Raw genomic sequence first — 23,697 nt, forward strand, 5'->3', positions numbered from 1 at the left:
GCGGAGTTTTACTACGCAGACTCCCCTTCCCCTCCCCTTTCACCTTCACCTTCCCCTTCCTTTTCCCCTTCCCTTCCCTTTCCTCTCCCCCTTCCCTTTTCCTCACACACAAACACACAAGGCTGGGTTTAAAGGGTTGCCTGGAATTGCATGGTTTTGCTGCCTCTCACCTCTTTGGCAAATGTCTGTGTGTGGGACTTTTTTCAGGAGTACCAGGACAGGCAGAGGCTCCTGGGCTCACACTGTAACAATAACAGCATTTCAACACTGATGTCCTCAGGCTTTGCCTTACAACTGAGCCCCAGACCGAGCACTAAGTACACCCCTTTACTTGACTCTCATGGTAATAATGCTGAGCAGTTCAAGGCTTACACAGGGAGATGGTGTGGAGTACAATCAATGCAAGTTAGGACAGGTTGCCTTCTTGGGCAAAATAGCGTGTGTTGCCTGTGTAAAACCCTATTGGGTCCTTGTCTACCTGCCCCAAAGGATGGCGCAGAAAGAGCTTGAATTGTCCAACTGAACAGTTCTCTCGGCAATGTCTCACGCTTGCAAAGATCCTTTCTGTCTTTTCAGTGCTCTGCAGAGAGGGTCTCCTAGTGGAAGTGGGAGGAAGGGGGTGGTCATGAGCGGACTGGTCGTAGTGGGCATCGGGCGTTTCCCCGAGAGGCCGATAGGCTGGGGGCCGGCTTTGTAGCGGTGGGGGACGGTTTTGTTACTGGGGGACTGTTTTGCAGCAGTGCTGCAATATCGGCCCACAGGAAGAAAAGCAGCAGTGGTTTAAACGTGACCCCCCAGCCCCCCGCCTCCTCGGGGACTGAGATGACAACATTTCCTGGGCTGATTTGGGTTCCCAGTCCAGCCTGGGGCTGTTCCACTCCTGGTGAAATCTTGTCCTGCATAGCCCACTAGAAGTATTTGCGTTGACTCTGCTGCACCAGCTTAGCTGCTGCTGCGATGCCTGGTCTCCATGTCTAGTGTGCAGGTGCATGAGTACCATTGAGTTGGGTAGCAATAAACATCTGTTATTCAGCGTCAAAATACATGTTATGTTATGCCTCAGCTTGACGAAGGTAAAGGGCGGTGTGAGCACCGCTGGAGGAAAGTCCTCACTGCACACTCTCTTCCATGGGGCCAAACACAAAAACAAAAAACCCACGCAGTGCAGCAGCTGTGATCAAAAAGCAAGGTCGATGCGGCGTGGCTTGGACGCCGATCAAGATGGCCGCTTAGACCCGGAGCTCCGCCGCACCGGGACGGATCCGTATTAACTACAGCAGTCCTCACGCTCTTTCGTCAAACTTACCGAAATGTTCCAGCTAGCGGAGCGTGATGTGCACCTGGGGAGCCAAAGGTGAACCCTTTCGCGCCCGGCATACGCTGTCTTCATCGCGCTGAATGCGCTCCTCAGAACGCCCGCCATTTTGTCGCCTCAGCGCTGTTCGCCTGTAACCGGCGCGCGCACCTGGAGCAGCAAGTTTTCCTCATGCTCTCAAACGCGCTCTGCTCTTCAGGACAATGTGGAATAATTCCTATTTGACAAGTGCTTTTCCAAGGGACAGCTGCATGAAGGACTCATTACAACTTCCCTGGTAGGTGAATATCTCTGTGGTTTTGAGCTGCACCCTGAGGATTACATACCTGCTTTAACTCCTCAGAGAAATGATTTAATTTATTTTCTACGCTATGGTGGCGCGTGGAGATGGATCTTGCACCAGGGGCTCTTTTTCTGTGTCTTATATATACTTCTAAGGATACTCCTGCCAAATCTTATGTGGTACTAAACGTGTTATTGGGCAACTTTATTTAAACACTTACTATGTGTGGAAACATCTCCTAATATCAGCTGACATCACTTTCAGGCCCGGGGTGTCTTCATGACTTCTCCAAGTGTCCTCTATTACTTCTGCTAACCGCTGGGCTATTCAGACCGGACATGTTGACATATTGACATTCCCTGCCTCTGAGCCCAGGTTGTTGTGTTGGCTTGCTTATTTGACTTTGCTCACTATCACTGGCACGCTTTAAGCTTCTATGGGCAAGCTTCGCAATCCGAAGTTTGTCTTCGTGCCCTCGAAGGCTCCGCCTTCCTCTGCCTCCTCCTCACCATCAAGCCATTCTCCTCATCCTCCTTCCACAGAGCAAATGGCGACAGCAGGTCCCTCCCGCTCTGCTTCATCACAACCTTCTTCCAGTAAGTCTTCTCCTCCTGCCTCCTTACCTAAGCGCTTGAAGCCGGATTCCTCTCCTCCCCCACCTGAGTCATCTCCACCCCCTATCTCTATGGAGTTGATACTTGAGGAGATTCGCGCTACGCGCCCGTTCGTGGAGGAGACTAACACTAAGATGCAGCTTTTTGAGGCCAAATGGTCAACTATGGAGGCCCGTGTTTCTTCTGTGGAGCAGCAGGTTCCAGAAATTCAGTCAAATTCCCATCGCATTTCCTCTTTGGAGAGGTCTCTTCTTACCCTTCAACAGCATACTGAGGATTTGGAAAACAGGAACAGGAGGAATAACCTGCGCGTTTATGGCCTGCCGGAATCCTTGGAGGGTGATGATCCTGTCACGTTCTTCTCTTCTTTCCTCCTGAAATTGTTAGACCTTCCTGCTACCACCTCTCTTAGTATCCAACGAGCCCATAGACTTGGTCCTCGCTCCTCCTCCTCCACCAAACCGCGGGGGGTCATTATCCTCTTTCTTAAATTTACGGACCTCCTCCTGATCCTCTCCACAGCTCGAGCGAAGCGCCAAATCTCTTGGATGGGTCAGAGAGTTTATCTCTCTCAGGATGTCTCTGGTGCCACTGCTGCCAGAAGAAAAGAATTTCTGTCTCTTCGCGCTCCCCTACGTTCTATGGGTGCTAGATATGGCCTTTTTCACCCTTGTACCTTCAAGGTAACTCATCAAAACAATACTTGGACTTTTCAAGACCCGGCTGAGCTCAAGAAATTCATCCACACTCAGACTAATGCTGGCATGGACACGTCTAATCCTCCTACTGGTTGATTATTTACTTGTTTGGTTTTTTCTCCTTACAGGTTCTTGCTGGAATTTTTTCCCTCCTTGGTTGATTCTCCTTCTACCTGATATGACTGTATAATGGTTGTTGTTTGGGTTTTCTGTTTTTGCATACAATTGTTTGTTTGTGTACTGTTTACCTCCCCATGACTCCTGCATAACATGTTTCTCTTTCCTTCCCCTAGATTTTCTGTTCGACCAACCCTCTTGTAGTCCTCTTCGTACCATTTGATCCGTCTTCCTCATAATCCGTCCTGTTGCGGTGGGTTGTTGCTCTCCGGCTCGGAGGGCTGTTCTTGTCGAATCCTCCCACACCCCATCGTCGTCATCTTGTTATCTCCCTTCCCCCTTCAGGTATGTTTTCTTCAGTCGTCCGTTTTGGATATGTACTGTCTCTTCTTCTTCTCCTCTTTTTCTCCCCTTTCCTTCCTTTCCTCTTTCCTTGCTCTTTTTTCACCATGTCCTTTGACTTTCTTCTGTCCTGCTCTTGTCTTTCCCCCGCTCGTTATTCTCCTTTGTGGCGTTTTTGGTTTCATCCCTTTTCTATGTTTCTGGCACACTTTATTGTGATTTAATTTAAAGTTATTTCATGGAATGTGAAAGGTTTTGTTAGCCCTATTAAGCGGCAGAGAGTGCTTTCCCATCTAGCCTCTTACACTCCTGACTTAGTTCTTTTGCAAGAGACTCATCTCTCTGAGGCGGAGTCTCTTAAGTTAAAAAGAGGTTGGGTGGGAACGGTTTTATTTTCTCCTACCTCTAACAAAAAGACTGGTGTGGCCATTTTGTGTCACAAGAAGTTAAAATGTAAAGTTCTTTCTCAAGAAAATGATACTGAGGGTCGTTGGGTCGTAGCTAAGCTGTTAATCAATTCTGTTTCCTTGACTGTTTTTAATGTATATGGTCCCACTCACCCTGATTGTAACTTTTGGCCTCTAATAACCTCTAAGTGTTTCCAATACAGTGATTCTCTGTTCATTCTAGGGGGGGATTGTAATCAAATTGTTGACCCGTTTCTTGATCGCAAATCCTCTGCCCGTTTCACCCCCCACAAATCACATACACAATTCCTTGACACTATCTCCAAATCTCACCTTCTTGATTCATGGAGACTGTCCCATCCTGACTCTTTAGACTATTCGTTCTTCTCACCCCCTCATGCCTCCTTTTCCCGGATTGACTATATATTCCTTTCTCAATCTCTCTCAATCTTCTTTCCTCATCTATAGAGCCGATAGTTATCTCAGACCATGCTCCTATTGTCACCGTTTTTGATCTTCTTCCCCCTCATCCCAAATCCTCCCGCTGGCGCTTTAATAATTCTCTCCTCCTAGATCCCCTCTTTTCCTCTTCTTTTCTTTCCTTTGCCACGGAATTCTTCCTACTCAATTCTGATCCCTCGTTACCCCCTCATGTTATTTGGGACTCTTTCAAGGCTACGGCTCGCGGCTTTGTGATTGACTTTGTCTCAAAGAAAAAGAAATCTTATCTTAAGAAACAAAAAGACCTTCTCTCTCATATCAAATCCCTGGAACATAAATTCTACACCTCCTCTACTCCAACTGTTGTACCAGACCTTATACGCGCCAAACTCGAGTTTAACAAAATTTCTACTGACAATGCATCCTCATTACTTCTCTGCAGCAGCGCCCGCTACTACGGAGGTCGTAACAAGTCAGGTAAGCTTCTGGCCAACTATCTTAAGTCCCGCAAGGAGCGTAACTTGATTGATTCAATTTTTTCCAACGATAACCGTCTCCTCCACAAGGAGGAAGATATACTCGCCCCTATTCCAACAGTTCTACCAATCTCTTTATACCCCTGAATCCCCCCCTTCGGCTACTCTCATTCAATCCTACTTGGACAAAATTCCTGCCCCCTCCACCTCTCATCTTAATTTCCCTGATCTTGAGCTTGACCTCTCTCTCACCGAACTGGATAGTGCCTTAACATCTCTAACCAAGGGTAAATCTCCGGGTCCGGACGGTTTCTCTGTGGAATTTTATCTACATTTTTCAGATCTTTTGCTTCCCAAACTTCTCTCCCTCTTTCAATCCTTCTTCACCTCCGGCACGGCTACTGGTACCTTTCATGAGGCTACGATCTGCTTAATACCCAAAGATGGTCGTGACCCGCAATTTTGTAAGAACTATCGCCCAATATCCCTTGTTAATGTAGACTATAAATTATTTGCTAAACTTCTTGCCCGGCGCTTAGATTCTTTCCTCCCACACCTTATCGGTAAGGAACAATGCGGTTTCGTAAAGGGTAGACTTACCTCAGATAATTCCCGTCTTTTTCTCAATGTCCTCAATAAGGTACCTTCTCTCAATTTCTCTCTAGCTGCTATATCAGTTGATGCCGAGAAGGCTTTTGATAGAGTAGATTGGTCCTTTATGTTTGCCTCCCTCCGTTGGCACGGCTTTGGCCCTAATTTTATCTCTCTTGTTTCTTTACTTTATTCCTCTCCTAAAGCGTCTGTGTTAGTTAATGGCCGGATATCCTCTTACTTTCCTTTGCAGCGTGGCGTCCGCCAGGGCTGTCCTCTATCCCCTTTACTTTTTGTTCTAGCTTTAGAGCCGTTTCTCTCGTCCATTAGAAACAACATTTCTATTTCTGGCTTCCCTTATGACAAAACTCATTTGAAACTCTCTGCGTATGCAGATGACATTCTTTTGTTTATTTCCGATCCTGACCAATCCATTCCGGCCTTACTACTTGAGTTTAACTCTTTTTCCCAAGTTTCTGGTTACAAGATAAACTCTGACAAAACTGAGATCCTCCCTCTTACTAAATTTTGTCTCCCTCATCAGTTTTCGGCCACCGGCTTTGCATGGAATCCCTCTAAAATTAAATACCTTGGAATCTGGTTCTCTAACTCCATTTCTTCATCTATTCGATTGAACATGTCCGCTGTACTGTCCCGCATGGATAAGTTGCTCTCCTCTTGGAATCCTCTTTTTCTCTCATGGTGGGGTCGGCTGGACTCGATCAAAATGATGATTTCTCCCATTCTTATATACATCCTTTCCATGCTCCCCGTTCATATCCCTGATGTCTATTTCAAACGCATTGATTCCTATCTTTCTAAATTCCTCTGGAATAATAAAAAATCGAGAGTTGCGCTTGCTGCCCTTCGTAAGCCAAAGGCTAATGGCGGAGTCAACTTTCCGGATTTTCGCCTTTATCATAAATCTTTTTCTCTCCGTCAGGCTTCTAATTGGCTTGTCCTTACACCTTCTCCTCTAGCTCCTCTTTGGCTCTCTATTGAACGCTCACTCCTCTCTCCTTTTTCCCTATCTGAAGTTGTACATTTCACCGCTAAGAATTTAACCACCCCTCTACCCCTGTTTAAGCATACTACTTCTCTTCTACATGCTCTGGTCCGTCCTGACTCGATCTCCCGTGAATCCTTTTTGGCTTCCCCTATTTGGTACAATTCACTTATTCTCCTCCATAATCGTCCTATTTGCTGGACGGCGTGGAGATCTAAGGGGCTGATATGGGTTAACCAGCTTTTTGATGGTTTTCTCCCATGTTCTTTTCCTCAATTCCGACTTTTGTTTCGCTGTCCCCAGTCTTTCTTCCATAGATTCACTGTCCTAATGTCCATTATACTTGAGGTCTACTACTCTCTCCCCTTGTCACCCTCTTCTGTTTCCCAATCCTCGCTTCTTCAGATTCTCTCTGCTCTCCCCAAAGCCTCTCTTATTTATAAGTTTTTCTCCTCCCCCAATCCGACTCGTCCGAAATCTAAATTGGAGCTTGCTTGAGAGCTTGATCTGGGCTGTGAATGGTCTATAGTTGTTTGGGACAAAGTCTGGCTCAGATCCTTAAAAATCTCCCGTTCTGCCTCACTAACTCAATCTATGTTCTTTCTATATCATAGACTTTATCTCTCTCCCCTTTCTATTTCTCGCTTCTCTCCTGATAAGGATTCTACCTGTTGGACCTGCTCTGCCCCTAATGCTGATCTGTATCATTTACTTTTTCTGTGTCCTTCTGCTCTAGTACTTTGGGATCAGGTGTGGTCTTATGTCGCTCGCCTATTCTCTATCTCTATTCCGTACTCTATCCCTCTTCTTTTTTTAGGTAGTATCTCTGACGCTCTTGACATTCCTTCTCGCTCCTCGGGTCTATTAGATCTCATGTTGGCTCTGGCTTTCCAACACATTTCTTCCAACTGGAAGGATCTTTCTAAGCTCTCGATACAATGTTGGTGGAACTCCCTCTGTCACTATCACAGACTTGATGTTCGCTTCGCTGCTGCCTCCACTCCTACTCTCAATAGAGATCTATTCTGGTTACCTCTCACAACTTATCTTGATTCCATGGCTCTGAAATCGAAATCTGTTTCTCCTTTATCCTCTGAGAATTTCAAACCCCCATGAGAGACTTCGGCTCTACCCTTCCTCTTTCTTTCTTCCTCTCTATTCCTTTTATCTTATTCACATTTACATTCTCATTCCCTGCCTTTCAACTATTCCCTACCCTTGGCTTATTTGCTCTTTTTATTCTATCTATTTTCTTTCTGACTATATCACTTACTCTTCTCTTAAACGCCTCATATCTCCCTTTCTCTTTCTTTTTCCCTTCTTTCCTTTTTCCTCCCCTTTCTCTCCTCTTCCCCCCTTTTCCTTTCGGTTCCCTTTAAAATTTTATAAAATGCTTTTTGTATTTTTTCCTCAGGTTCCTTAGATTTTAGCCCATAATGACTCTTTATTATTTTTCTCTCTTTTTGAATTTGTATGACAATGCTCTTCATATGACTTGTATTTGTTGTTCGCTATGTTTTCTTTTCAAATAAAGCATTTCAAACATAAAAAAAAAAGCAAGGTCGATGCAAGTGCTTATTGTGGTGTACAATGAGGAGACAGTGCCAACCTTCCCCTGCCACTTTGGTTTCTTCTGAATAGGATGCCAAGCGCAGTTGTGATTTTCTCACTTCATCCATTACAGGCATGTTGTTTGCTTTTAGGGAAACTGTGGGATTAGGTTGGGATTCCTATGAGCACCAAGTCAGAGGTGCCCCAGCTTCTCGGCATACTGTAGATGCACCAGGGTCTCAAGGCCTCATCACGTGGCATGGCAATGTAGCTTGCTCTCTGGGTTTCAGAGGACTACGTTTTTATTTGTGCCCGTGTTTCCGGGTGCTCTGCACCAGAACTTAATTCTTAACACCGGGACTGTTTTGATGACGTTCTAGCACATTGGGGCCACTATTTTCAGCAGAAAACATCAGTTTGGCAATTCAGTATATGCTAAATAATAATAATATTAGTAGCTTGCCCAGGCCACTAGTTGTGTCAATAGTAGTGTTTGCAACACTGGTAGTTGCAGAGGGGGGTGCAAGCTGCAGTGGAATCCTAAATGATACCTTGGGCACTGGCACTTGTTTTTGTAGAAGTGAAGCACTGGTTTCACTCTTCCTGCCCCAGCCCCATGCAGTCCACCATTTCTAGACAGCCTCTTCTTCATGCACCCCACTCAGGAGCTAGTCAGCTCCTTCTCTCAAGGCATGCTCAGGACAGCTCTTCTTCTGGCAGGGTGCAGAACTTCCAGGTTCTTGTTCCCAACCTGACAAAGGGTAGTTGGCATCCAGTGACCCCAGCACCTCACCAGGAAAGGTGATGACAAATCTTAGCACAAGGATCTTTTGCTGCTGCCATGATTGACAGTCTCCACGGCCCAATAAGCTGACAGCGTCCGACGCAAGCAAGGAGGGTGCACATGATGTGCCTTTTCAGGCCACAGAACCATGCTCTAGGTCGTATTCCATGTCACAGAGGATGCTGTGCATGTGGTTGTCAACATCTAAAACAGTAAACCAGTAAAAACAGACTGGGGGTGAGGCAGGGGTAGACACTCTCTGGTGCTCCCGGGGGCTTTCTCTTCCCAACATTGCTTGTGTCAGTGATTTAACATAGGCCCCGCAGGCCCCGCGGTGCGGGTGGGGGCAAAATCGAGGGGACCCCCTCAGCACAGTACCCTGGCCTGAGAGCTTATGGATGAGTACAGAGAGGGGCCCTCCCTGTACCTGGCAGAGGGGCCCCCTCAATTTTCTGCACGCCACTGTCTTGTGCCAGGTTAAAGGGTTTACTTGGGCCACTGCAGTGGGTCTTGCTCCTCAGTTTATCAAAAGTTTATCTAAATCACAGACATCAAAAGATTATACCAACCACACAAAATAAAATAAAACAGGCTAAAAACCCCAACAAGCATACAACCAAATGCTACTTGACTAAAGTCCTGATGGCTCATGAGGCAGCTCTAGATGCAAGCTTTGTGCTGGAAGGCATGGCACGGGTAACTGCAGAGACATTGACAAGATGTTGTAACAGGCTTGACATGACCGCGTCCTCCATCATGCACTGGCTTACCAGCATTCTCCATCTCATTGCCTTACAGAGATGGACATCCTTCTTCGCTTTCCCAGTCTCATAGTGCAACGTTAGGAGTTTGTTGTTTACTGAAATTCATACTTGATGGAGGCAGAAGGGGCATGGTGGGGTGGCAACAACACTTCTCAGTAGCTGCTTCTATGCCTCCCATCCACCCTGCCCCTTCACTGAAAAGCAAATTTGTCCCTGATGAGATTAGACTCTAGCTATAATATAAAATGCCATCATGGATTACATCACAGGTGAGATAATCAAGTGACTCTTTAGCTATATTGCAGTTCTTGGATCAAAATTGAGTCCCTTAAGGCCAACATGTGAGTTATTGTGCTCCTTTTTTGTTTTTAACAACCTGTATTTGCAAGAATAACCTTTATTCAACAATCTGGTGAGAAGTTTCATTTCATATTGACATGATTCTTTAGGCGAGTGTGAAAATTGCTTGGTGAAGTCTTTCTGAAGTGTAGTAATAACGGGTTTTTACATATAGTGCCTGAAAGTACACTTCTGCTGTCTCTAAGTGCTTTAAGTAAAAATGTGTAAGTATTACCCAATTCAGTGATACTCCTTTTTACCATACTTTGATGGATGGAAGACTGAGTCAGCCTTGCTGGGATTCAAACTCATGGCCTAAATATTACTGCATCTGTCAGCAGCAAAGATCAGACTCACTGAAGCTACCTATGTAACGACATTTGTTTTCTCAAGCGCGGAGTGCTTATATGTATCGTGGTGACTGCAACACTGACCAAACTGATAGGTTTGAGAAAATACAATGATGTGTATTTGAACAAATAGTGGCATCCGATTGAGGATCATATTTTATAAACATTTATGATAGTTATATTTAGTGTACACAGATACAGTGGTGCTATTGTACTGAATTCATAGCAATAGCAGAAAAAAACATCTCACACTTCTCTTTCAGTTGCCAATGAGAAAGCAGTATTTCGCAAACTGTGAGCTAAATAACAAGCCATTGACCCTGATGACATCACAAAAAGGAATTCATATTGCTTTGCTTCCAACTTCACACACACTGTCGATGTAATATTCACCTTGCTAAATCTTGTAACATTAACAGGAAATGCAGCCATAATCTAAAGAGACCATCACATCACCTCTTACCGCACCAACCTACCAACCACATGAGTGCCAACAAGAAGAGGCTAAAGCAACAGTAATAACAGACAATGGAAGAAACCTAACGTCTCAGCTCTTAACACTTATCTCACCAAAACTCATCCAACAACAAATGTTATAAGTGGTTTAATTCTACAACTAGATCATTGATGGTTTTGACAATCAAATGCCAACTAGAGCACTTTTTGTACGTAAACACATGAAAGTAGTACCTTAGATCACTAAAAAGATTGAGACACTGAAAGCAGAACCCAATGCATTACAGCACAAATGGAGTGGGACTAATAATGACTCAGACAAATCCTTCTAATATGACATCAAAAAGCATACACGTCAGCAATAAAAATCAAAGTAGATTGCATTACACCACACAGATGACCAATGCTATATGTCTTTCGAAAGAACTGTGTAAGATTCTCCTGGAGTTCTACATCAAGGATGCACCACCATTGCAAGCTTCTGTGACATTATTGTCATTGAGCTTATCACTCCCCACCCAATCACGCTGCCCCCCCAAACACACCAGGAAGCTCGTTGTTGACACCAAGCTGTATAATAAATGGCTCCCTAACTGCACCAACTGCACCACTCCCACCAGAACCACAAAAACAACAAATGACCCAGCTGGTATACGAACGACCGTGAGTCCAAGCGCATCGGCAAACAACTTGAAAGAAAATGGAGTCTCGATAAAAACACCTCTGCAAGATCCACATACAAAGCCGCCCTCAGCCCCTACCATCAACTGGCTGCCATCAACAACTACGAGATGCAAAGAAAAAGGCTCTACCACTCAGACTCGAAGCAAGCTCCAACAAAGGGAAAGAACTCTTCACCATCGTCAAGGAGTTCTCCAATCTGGCAGCTCTCTAGAACATCATCCCATCCAAAGCACTGTGCAATGATCTCCCCAACTTCTATGAACAGAACACTGTCAAGATCTACAACACATTTGACCCACAGCATTCCGATACAAACTCCCCCGACCAGCTGGTCACCTCCTTCATCACCAAACAGCAGCTAACCAACTGGAAGCCCCTCTCAAATGAATAAACCATCGCACTGATGAATACCGTCCACCCAGAAGTCCCCTCAGACCCATGCCCCCACTTCATAAAAAACCTTGGAAGAACCATCATCTCTGCCATGCTCACCGCTATCATCAACACCTCCATGGCCACCTCCACCTTCACATCTTGCTGTAAAATTGCAGAAGTCAATGCCCTTTTGAAAAAACCAACAGCAGACTCCAACACCCTCAGCAGCTACAGACTCATCTCGCTCCTGCCTCTTTCCAGCTAATGTAATTGAGAAAGCCATCAATACCCAACATTTTGACCACCTAGAACTCCATCAACTCCTAAAGAGCTCTCAATCAAGCTTTTCAATAATCACAGCACAGAGACAGCCCTCATTACGGCCACCAATGACATCAAAAGCATTCTTGACTGAGGAGAAACTCATCCTCTTCAACATCGCCGCCTGTTTCGATACAGTCGCCCACAAGTCACTCATCAGAAAGCTTCAGCACTTGGGTAACTGAAGACCGGCACTCAAGTGGATATCCTCCATCCTTACAGATAGAACTCAATGAGTTAGTCTTGCCCCCTGTACCTCAGAACCCAAGATACTCATCTGCAGAGTCCCTCAAGGATTGTCGCTCAGCTCAACACTCTACGTCTACGTGACATCACCCAGGCTCTTATCACAAGTAGGCTTGATTACGGACATGCCCTTTACATTGGAATCCCAGCCCATGTCCTATGCCAACTCCAAACCACCCAGAACACTGACGCCAGACTCCTCCTGAACATCCCGCCAAATAACCACATCTCCCCACATCTCAACAATCTCCATCGGCTCCCAATCAAGGAAAGATGTACGTTCTAGTTGCTTACCCACACCTACAAAACTCTCCAGAACACCGGTCCAGCTTACCTCAACCACTGCCTCAACTTCTACCAACCTGCGAAACACCTGTGCCCCAGGCAGGAGCACACCTCCCTTACATCAATAAGATCAGAAGCAGAGGACGCTCCTTCTCAGACCTCAAAGCCAAAACCTGCAACGACCTCCCTAAAAATCTCAGAATCTCCCCCTACCTCATGGACTGCATCTATAATCAGGAAAATACTAAAAAACTTCCTATGTAGAGGATCCTTCCCTTCCACACTCAAAACCTTCTTCATCAGACCAGTCAGAACCTTGATCCATCCAACCCTGTCAACTATAGACCAATTTCCACTGGGACATTCCTAGGAAAGCTGATTTCAGCACTGAAGGCAACATACTAAGCTTCATCTCTTAATATCCCACAGATAGAAAATGTTTTGTAACAGTACCACTGTTCACCTCAACCCTAAGAGCCAAACTGCATAGCACCAGAAGGCTATATCAGTTCTACACTCTTGTTCAACCACTCCCTGACCAGACCTGATCCTCTCATTCAAATTAACATGGTACAACTACACAGTTGACACATACCTTATGCTAAAACTAGAGAACCTCTAGCAGACCTCTTTAGGAAGGGATGAATAAAAACATTGACAAATGCAAAAAGAAATTTGAGATACTAGAGACAGATATGATGATATATTACCAACTCAGGTATTGGACCCTTCATTCCAGAAATAGGCAAGCAGCAGCCAAAGTGCAAGGGAGCCTCCATTTCAGGCAGGATTGTTTTTATAGGTAGGGGCACCCTCCTACGCAAAAGCAATCCTAAGAGGCATTTTCCTCTTTCTATGTGTTCTGCAGAATGCAGCACACAGGGAAAGAGGAAACAAACAAGGAGAAAATACGTTATTTCTCCTCATTACACCTCAACTTAGAAGACTTACGGTTTTAGTGCTTTCCAAGATTTACATGTATATGTAAATCTGGGGCAGTGTCAAATTCCATGGGTGCTGTGTGGGAAAACCTACCACAATACCCATGGAATGCCGCCTGGGCACAGAGTAAGGTGAAGCAGCGATATGCACTGCGTCGCCTTACTCATGATTTCTGAGGCCACTCAAAGCCACACAGGTAGCTTTGCGAGGCTTAATGAATCTTTAAGAGAGCCCTCTGTCACACATGTACCACTTTATGTGGTACAAATGTGACGCAGGGCTCTCATAAATAAGCCCCTGGATGTGTTAGTGCACCATGACGTATGTCTGTTGTGATACAGCCTCAGTGGCACTTGTGCCTTCCTCCTCGTTATAGAGCAAGGGCCCATGTCTCATAGCAAATACATGATTCTGCCAGATGACTACTCCATCAAGCAAACACACACTATTGAGATGCTATGTTCATGTAATGATGTATGGCTGCAAATGCAGGCTTGGGATGATGTATGTGCATGAGCATGTTTAAGTATGGCTCATCATGCTTTCTCTACAAGTCTGCAACTGGAGATAATGTTGACATTGCCAGACTATTGCCTGTGGCTAAATGTCATTGATGTCCCCCAAACATGTTCTAGAGGGGGCGCATAATAACCTCATATCCATGGATTGACTATCTGTGTGAGTGACTGCAGCCTTGTGATGGTCCAGATGGGGTATGCAGATGCAAGCCACTATGCCTATACTGTTTCACCTTATCCACTTACAATTATGTTCATTATCAATGATCTGCACATTTGCAGGGCGTAACTAAAAATCCTAATTTAGTGTAGCCAGGCGCATGTGTCAAAATGTAGCTCAGGACATCTTCATGAGTGTGAATATTTGTCCTGTATGATATGGTATCCATCTCATTGTGAGTACTGTTAAATTTGTGCTCCCACACAGATGGCACTGTACTCACTTTTCCAGGTTCAAGAAGGGGATGTCTATGTCTATGTAGTGACAACATATTGCCCAAGTATCTATACCCATTGCTGGTTTTGTTAGGGTCAGAAAAAGTTGATATGTGTTACAAAGTCAGACTATACATCTTAGATCCCATGTACATGTACTGACTGTGCTAACTGATTTTTCAGGTTAATAAGGTGTTAGTGGGTGAGGGGTTAATGTTTAGGCTTTGTTAAAAGATATATATCTTTGTTTAGATTTTAATGTGTAGTATATTATTGTATTGTAGTATGCCTGTGTGTGTTAAGGGGGGGTGGGGGCTGATGTTTAACATGTCTGTTGTGGTACATGTATAGCATAGATAAAGCTAGGTTTAGATAGGTTAATGTAGTGTTAAATTAGTGCAGGATTGGTAGGTTAAGCTAGTTTAGACTTAGATTGGATTTAGGTAGGCAGGGTAGGTTCAGCGGCGTCACTATGGAGGTGCGGGGGGTGCGGACCGCACCGGTTGACACCCTCACGCGGGGTGTCACCAAAGGGCCGGTGTGGTGCAGAGCAACGCAACCACGCAATGACGCAACCTAACTATTCAGGAGGAGGAGGTGCCTGTGCGCAGTGCGCACTGTCTCCTCCTCTGCCGCATCTGCGCAGGCAGTGACATCATCACTAGAGGGGTGCAGTGATGTCGTTTTGAATCGGGGAATCCCGCATGCGCATTGGGCCCCAAGTGCGCGTGACTTGGCATCACGAGGTTTGACCACCCGTGGGCCGCCGCCGCCGCTATAATTTAATTTTATTCCAAGGAGCCTGGTTTAAGGCTAGCCGCCGACCGACGTAGTCCCCCCCTGTCTGCCACCAACTCAGCAGGTGAGTGGCCTATTGCCTATTCACACTTCTTGGAATTCTAATTCCTGCAAAGTTCTCTGCACTGTGTAGTGTAGTTACCAGGTACAACAAATATCACACCCCTCCATTTTCTCCAGGTCAATTTCGGCGCAAAATGCCTGGTAATTACAGAGACGTGCACAGAAGTAGGCATCAAATTCTGCATGTTATTTCCCATTTCTGAGTAAAAATTAAAAATAGGAGTTATTAACCAGATCCAATAAACATGTTGCCTCGTGGTGTCCACAGTATCCTGTCCCAATCCGGGGCACTCATAACCTGGGCCTACGATGATCTTTGATGCGCTCTCTTGTCTCTCAGAATGGAACCTTTGCACGGTTTCTAACTTTTGCCTTCTTTTTAACTAGTGCTTTGTGGAAAGGAAACATAGAAAGAAAAGAAAGATTTGTTCCAGGATTAGTGTTTGGCAGTGCACAGGGTGTGTGGAGCTCCTATACAGTGGTGGCGTAGCTAGTGGGGGGGGGGGCAGTTCGGCCCAGGTGGCACTTTTTTGTGGGCGGACAAAGGCATTCAGATAAGGCTCGGCTTGCTTTCGTGGACCTACGGGCAGAGAAGGAATAGGACTCGGGCAATGTCCTCTTCTTTTTTGTGCTGGCCGCTGCCCCCCCCCCTTCTATTATTCCCTCTCTTTCTCTCTTGCTCCTCACTTACTGAAAACCGTAACTCGAAGAAACGGTTCACAAACTCTTTCCTTCTTTCATTGTGAAATGGATCCAAAAAAGAAAAACACTCTTGCGGGACATGCCCTTTTTCTGACATTTTTCTATTCCAAAGTGCAGGTGGATGGAGAGAAATAGAAGGTTTTAAATATGAAAAATAAATACATAACTAAATAAGGCAAGACAGAGTGGTTGCAAAGTGGCCAGATTGGTTTTATTCACATCCAAACACATCAGCCTCACTTTACAGAGTTTGCCAGTGAAGCGCTACTTTTGTTTTCTCGTCTTTCTTTGAACAGCATTGTTGCCCCCAGGTGGGGAAGTGTACCATTCCTGGAGGTACTGCAATACCTGGTTGATGGGTGGATTGGAAAACAAAATGTGGACCATGGCTCTGTTTATGGATGTGGTCTTTTTAAACCATACTGCTTACGTTTTGTAAGGATATAAGCAATGGACATTGAAACGGTTCCCTTCAGGGCCCTGTAGTCATGTCCTTAACTTTTCAGGTAAAACCACTCGCTGATTTCTGAATAGTGAGTGAGAGATCGTTAAGGTAACCATGTTGTTTCTGCTTACATTTCACATGCTTTACTTAATCTTACATTCCCTATGAGTGGTTGCTTTTACTTTTTTTTTTTTAGGCAGCATATTACTCTTATCAAGTGCATAATTTGAATTGAGCCACATCCAAGTGTTTATAACGGGCACAATTAGGTTGTAGCTGAAGGCAGTGCGAGTTTCTCTCAGTGGGGCAGTATGGTGTTCAGTGGGGGAGAGGATGTGGCACTATGGCCAGAGCTGTCGAATTTGGAACTGGGGAACTGGGTTCAGCCTTCATGACCAGTCCACCAGACCACTCTACTGAGGGAGCATATTCCCATGCTAGACCTTACAAGGCCCCACTAGACCTTAGAAGGCTTGATGCCTTAGCACAAGCAGGTGTACCCTAGTGGTGTCAATTGTGAGTTAACCTTGAAGGCCTGTCCACCACAATCCATACTGAAGTTAATCTCCAGTCTTGCGTGCAGGCCTATGAAGCAGCACACCCTAGAGCAACAGTGATCCAGTCACTGTGACTCTGTCACTGAGGTCACATGAACCTTGAGCAGGTTAGGGCGGTGCGAACGGTGTGACCGCACAGGGTACCTATTTCGGGTGGGTGCGTAGTGTTTGCAAGTATATTATGGTTTAAAAAAAACTTGCTGCCTTCTTCCTGGCCTCCAGCAATTTTCAGAAACAATAAAAATGTCATGATAACTTCGGTGATTAATGTTCTTCCTAGAGAGAGATCGGAGTTTTGTCTAGTGGAAGGGTTGACTCCTGGAAAGGTAGCACGGAGGGTCAATGTGCCTGCTGCAAAGAACTTGTACCATGCAGATCACAAAGTGCACTGCTTGGGGGGACCATGATGAATGGTCATTTAATGTCAGCTGTAGATGATGGGTCCCTGAACAGTGTCATGTATGTGCATGTTTGCATTGTGCTGAGGGGATTACCAGGTAATTGTTCACGCAGCTCTCTGATGGATGTCACATGCGGTTTTTCTGAGTCCCCAGATAGATCATGCAGTCTGTGTGTTCTCTTTTGTACTACCAGTCACTGGTGTATTCAACTGTGTAGCCTTAGACCGTGTCATGTATGTGCATGTAACTTGCATGATCGAGGTAATTATTAGCGGCGATACTACGTGTCTCTCGGTCCTCTTTCAAGTGCTTGCCGTACTTTTTCCCCAGCAAACCCCCCCCAGGGGTGGCAATCTGAGGGATAGCCCCGGGCGCCACAAGGTCTAGCTACGCCTCTGCTCCTATAGTCGGCTTCAGGATTATTAACAACGTTGGATCTTGAATCAATGATTTAAGTTCAGCAACTTTTCACCAGCAAACCGAGTTGTATGCACATCGGGGTAACCTCACTGCATCAATTATGGATCTGCCCTTAGTTGTGCTCTAAGGCCTGCACCTTGAACAACAGCCTTCTCTATTTCTGCATGATGGGAAATTGTGTAATGCTCGAATGTGTTCCACAAAAATCAATAAATAACGTGGGTATTTGTGGGATCCATCAGATCTAGTCGCATTTAATGCCAGGGAAATGAGGTGGCCTTCGTGAAAATAAAACAACACGCGGGGACAAGTCGGGGCCTTCGGGAAGGTCCACGGCGCCAGCTGGGTGAGGCCGGAACAGAGATGCATGCGCTAAAATTGAATCACTAACATGAAACATCACAAGTGAGTTAAATAGAACAAAATTGAAACAAATCTGTGAATAATAACCATGACAAATTGCCCACTGTATGGAGGCAACAGAGGAGAGAAGAAGGCTTCGCAAGACATTAGAAGCCCCGGTGTCGTAGCACCAGCAGGTGGACCCTAGCATGACAAGTGTAGGTTAACTTTCAAGGCTTGTCCACCACTATTCATACTGAAGTTCACCTCCAGTCTTGAGGGCAGGCCTATGAAGCAGCACTGATCCAGTCCTTGCGTTATTCCCGCCCTCTGATTGTCCGCCCACAGTTACCCTATTTTTTTCCCCCCACTTCGACCACTGATATATCGTGTTGCCGGAGAGTGGGAACACCACACCAGTACAAAGTACCATACCGATGATATTATAAATTCCAATAAACTGTTGACTAGCAGGTAGCCCACTGTACAACCTGATTAATGAGTCATTATCACACTGTTGTTAACAGGCACAGGGGTCTCTGTCTGCAGAGGCACGGCTGGGCGCTCACTGTCTACACAGATTTGGGTGGTAGAAGAATAAATTGGTTCTATTTAAATTCATGTTTCATGCTCGACATTTCATTTTTTAGTGTTCTCTGTAGGAATGTCTGTGATTTATGACTGGGTATCCTGGTGCTCTATAAGGTGATCATTTACTATGCTTTAAAAGTTAATGCAATCTAATATGTAATGAAAAATGTTTTGTTTTGGCCTTTCTGTCTCCCAAATTTTCTTGGGGGAAGAAGTTCAACCCCCCAAACTCCCCCTAGTAGTGGTTGCTCACTGCGCTTGCTCGCTACACACCATGCGGGGGGCTGGTCTCACTTTTACTTTGTTATCTCTGATTCACTACTTGTGTTTATTTTTAGTGCTCTCTGAAAGAATGTCTATGGGTACATATGACTGGCTGGGTAACCTGATGTTCTTTAAGGTCATCATCTACTATTTACTGTGCTTTGAAAGTTGATACAATTTGAATATGTAATGAAAAATGTGCTGTAAAATTCACTATCATGGGACCTGGCAGCCATCTGTAATTTGAAATGTGAAGACGACACAAGGGGCGAATCTGTGGCGCTATCATTTTTCAGACCATTTACTTCTGTCACTCCCATCAGAGTACAGGAAGGGGGCGGGGGGCTATATCTGGCTGCCCTTAATTGGGCATTTATGTGCTATTGAACTGAGATCTTTATTTGGAATAGCTTGTAGGAGCACCCCCCCCCCGATGTCCAAGTCTGGGTGGGAGGCTCAACTACGGTGTCATTGTCACACGACTCCACCATGGTGGAGAGCTGCCTGGCAGAAACGCATCCACCAGTTAAATCTGGTTAAACCGCCAGGCATGCCCTGAAATAAGGGGGAAGCCGTCTCCTGGGGGCAAGCAGGGATGCCCCCTCCTCAGGAGCAATGATAATAGATTTTGCTATCCCCCCAAATAGGGGTGTGTAAAATTTACATAATTTGGTCCTGCATCAGCACATGAAAATTCAGCAAAAGTATGTGAAATTGTGCATAATAATGTGAAATGCAAAACTGGCATATGGTGCTGTACTTTAGCAAGAAATTCACACTTGTGTCCGCTTCGAATGTGAGAATGAATTTTGCGCTAAAAAAAGTACATAAAAACACAAAAGTACCTCAAACAGCCGCTTGCTCTGTCATTCGCGTTGTTCCTGTGCAATAGGCATTCTATGTAATTTTTTATGTCAAACAGTGCGTTATTACGTGATGTGTCATAATAGGGTATGACTGAATGATGACCAGTCCACCTCTACGGAGGGCCTTAAACAGCACTGGAGCACTTCTCACACGTTTTTAATAACTTTTGATTTGCTTCACCTAAAGACAGAATTTTCTTTTTGCTAAAATCTACAGGGTATGCAGCAGGGCCACATTACAAGAGGCTTGCAATAATGCCATGATTCCCAACTGTGGTTAGTAAAGCAGAAATAATAATTCTGCTGAATTCTATAGTTTCATTTGCAGTGCCTGTCTTTATTATTAAACCGTTGCAGTGCCTGTCTTTATTATTAAACCGTTGAACTGAGACCTTTATTTGGAATAGCTTGTAGGAGCACCCCCCCCCCCCCCGATGTCCAAGTTTGGTTGGGAGGCTCAACTACGGTGTCATTGTCACACGACTCCACCATGGTGGAGAGCTGCCTGGCAGAAACGCATCCACCAGTTAAATCTGGTTAAACCGCCAGGCATACCCTGAAATGAGGGGGAAGCCGTCTCTTGGGGGCAAGCAGGGATGCCCCCTCCTCAGGAGCAATGATAATAGATTTTGCTATCCCCCCAAATAGGGGTGTGCAAAATTTACATCATTTGGTCCTGCATCAGCACATGAAAACTCAGCAAAATTATGTGAAATTGTGCATAATAATGCGAAATGCAAAACTGGCATATGGTGCTGTACTTTAGCAAGAAATTCACACTTGTGTCCGCTTCGAATGTGAGAATGCATTTTGCGCTAAAAAAAGTACAAAAAAACACAAAAGCACCTCAAACAGCCGCTTGCTCTGTCATTCGCGTTGTTCCTGTGCAATGGGCATTCTCTGTAATTTTTTATGTCAAACAGTGCGTTATTACATGAAGTGTCATAATAGGGTATGACTGAATGATGACCAGTCCACCTCTACGGAGGGCCTTAAACAGCACTGGAGCACTTCTCACACGTTTTTAATAACTTTTGATTTGCTTCACCTAAAGACAGAATTTTATTTTTGCTAAAATCTACAGGGTATGCAGCAGGGCCACATTACAAGAGGCTTGCAATAATGCCATGATTCCCAACTGTGGTTAGTAAAGCAGAAATAATAATTCTGCAGAATTCTATATTTTCATTTGCAGTGCCTGTCTTTATTATTAAACCGTTGTAGTGTATAATTTAACATGTTTGTTAATGATGCTTATTAAGAAAATGCAATAATGAGCATGTTTGCTCAGCGAGTGATAGTCAATCCCGGCTTCTGTCTTTTACAGGCTTTTTACAATCGATAAAATAGGCGACAAGTATGAAAACAAAAAAAATGAACAGCGGCACAGGGCGACTCACAAAATGACCAAGATGAAAACCTTCCAAATCATTTGCACGAACCACTTGTACTAGAGGTGACACTGACATCCTACATTTGACTGGACCCACCGTTTCATCAGCCCACGCCCACTACACGTGCTTAAAAACACACCTTGCTGTTGTTGGTGTTTTTAAAGTCGCAGTTTTTTGGATAATAATAGTTCAAGGATATATTATATCAATCATGCCACATGGAAAACATACATCAAAGAGGCCAATTGGATGCCAGCAAAGAAAAGCAAAAAAAGTAAAAAATGAATAACTCTCAACACTACGTGGATCCATGCTTCAATATGTCAAGGGACCAGATGATGGCCAGGGTAAGGGTTCATCAAAAGACACAGTTCCTCGGCCACCAGTTGATAACGCTGATCCTGATGCTAGTATGCATACTGCAGAAGAGGAAGGAGTTGAAATAGAAGAAAATGAAGCAGAACAACAAGGAAAGGAAATGGAAATTCAAATGGATAAATTTGAAGCAGAAGAGAGTACTGAAAGTGACTCTAACCATGATACTGTAAATGAGATGAGGAATGAGGTTAAGGGGGAAAATTTGAATATTTTAGATGATGCTTCTTTTTGGAATATACCAGTTCCAGATCATTTGCGGGTTGTAATCATCAAAGAGGAAGTGCTTCTTTCCAAAACAAAGATGGCCCTTTCAGAATTGCGACAAGGCAAGATCCAAAAGCAAAAGGAGATGTTCGCCAGCTATCAAAAGAGTGGTTTTACAAGGTGATGCCAAATGGCGGTCATGGATGGTTAACTCACTCGTCAGTGAGAAATGATATTGTTTTTGCTGCCGACTCTTTGCCGCTAATCATGCTACAGACACGACATCCACATTTGTGACTGGGTTTCAGAAGTGGTGGAAACCGAGCCCGAAAGTGCAAAATCATGAGACACCTGAAAAGCACTTACATTGACTTGAAAAATGGAAAACATTGGCAGTAGGACTTAGACTGCACAAAACAATTGATGCCAAAAGTGTTGCTTTGATGGATATAGAGAAGAAAAAGTGGAGAGACATCTTGCACAGGTTGCTCGATATCACATTATTTCTTGCCAAGCAGAATCTGGCATTCCGGGGCCACAAGGAAGATGAATCTTCATTGAATAAAGGAAACTTTTTTGAAATGGTTGAGATGATTTCTAAATATGACCCAGTGCTGAAAGAGCACCTAATGAGATTAAAGCGAAGCACATGTAAACTCAAAGCATCAGTATCTTATCTTGCACCAAAAAACTCAGAATGAGTTTATACATGTTTTAGCAAATCATGTGAAGGAGAAGCTTGTCTTGGATATAAAATCTGCCAGGTATTTTGGGATCATGTTCAATAGCACACCTGACACATCACACACTGACCAAATGTCCGAAGTGATCAGTTATGTGAAAATCCAAAGTAGGAAAGTTGAAGTAAAAGAAGTGTTTCTGGGATTTTTCCCTTTAAAGTGGAAAAAAGCTGTTGACCTCAGTTCTGATATTCTTAAAAATCTGGAAAGTGATGGGCTCGACTTTATGATGTGCTGCGCTCAAGGTTACGATATTGCTGCCACTATGGCTGGAATGCATGGGGGTGTACAAGCCATTTTGAAAAGTAAGAACAGGAAAGCTATTTTTAATGGATGTGTGGATAATTCGCTTAACCTGTGCGGCCAACACTCTTTTGCTGAAAATGCTTCATGTGTGACTTTTTTTGGAACTCTTGAGACAATGTTTTCCTTCTTTGCTGCTTCCACTCACTGATGGGATGTTTTAATGGAGCACACTGGAGTCTCAGTGAAAAGACTATCAACAACACGCTGGAGTGCGCATCATGCTGCAGTAAAGGCAGTGAAGGAAAAATGTGATGAATGTGTGGCGGCAATTGAAGCTCTATTTGATCCAGATGAAAATTTAGACACAAGAGGTATAGCCCAAGGTCTTTTGCCTGCTGTCTGCAATTTCACGTTTCTGTGCTACCTCTACTTTTGGTGTGATGTACTTGAAGAAGTTAATCTTACACAGCAGTACCTTCAGACTAAGGGCTTAACTCTTGACAAGGTGGTGACAAAGCTAGAGACGCTAAGACTATTTCTGTACGGCGAGCAGCGCAATCATCTAGTGGAGCAGGCAATTGAACAGGCGCTTTTAAAATCAGACCAATATGGAATTTCAGTGGAGAGCAGACCCAGGTTCAAGAAGACGATGACAGGTGAGAAGACAAGAGATGCTGGACTAACTCTGCAAGAAGAAAACAAGAGGGCGATGCTTGAGTGTATTGATCGTTTCCATTCTGAACTCCAGATCAGATCAAGAGCCATCAAGGAAGTAGCAGCCATGTTTGAGGCTGTTGAAGCCAAGAGTTTGATATCTGCCACTGAAGAAGAGTTACTGGTGTCCATTCCAAAATTGTCCACTTTCTATGATGAGTTATCCGAGGGAGAGCTTTTATTAGAAATACCAAGGCTGAGAAGGCACCTGAAGGCAGCAGAGATTGATCTC

At 44.6% G+C, this 23,697-nt stretch overlaps 1 pseudogene; it reads left to right on the top strand.

Annotated features, from left to right (window-relative positions):
• The first annotated feature begins 21,493 nt into the window (after positions 1-21,493).
• Positions 21,494-22,959, top strand: LOC146829538 (zinc finger MYM-type protein 1-like; annotated as a pseudogene).
• Positions 22,960-23,697: the final 738 nt, after the last annotated feature.

This window comes from Triturus cristatus, chromosome 5_2 (assembly GCF_964204655.1).
Source record: "Triturus cristatus chromosome 5_2, aTriCri1.1, whole genome shotgun sequence".
Taxonomy (NCBI): Eukaryota; Metazoa; Chordata; class Amphibia; order Caudata; family Salamandridae; genus Triturus; species Triturus cristatus.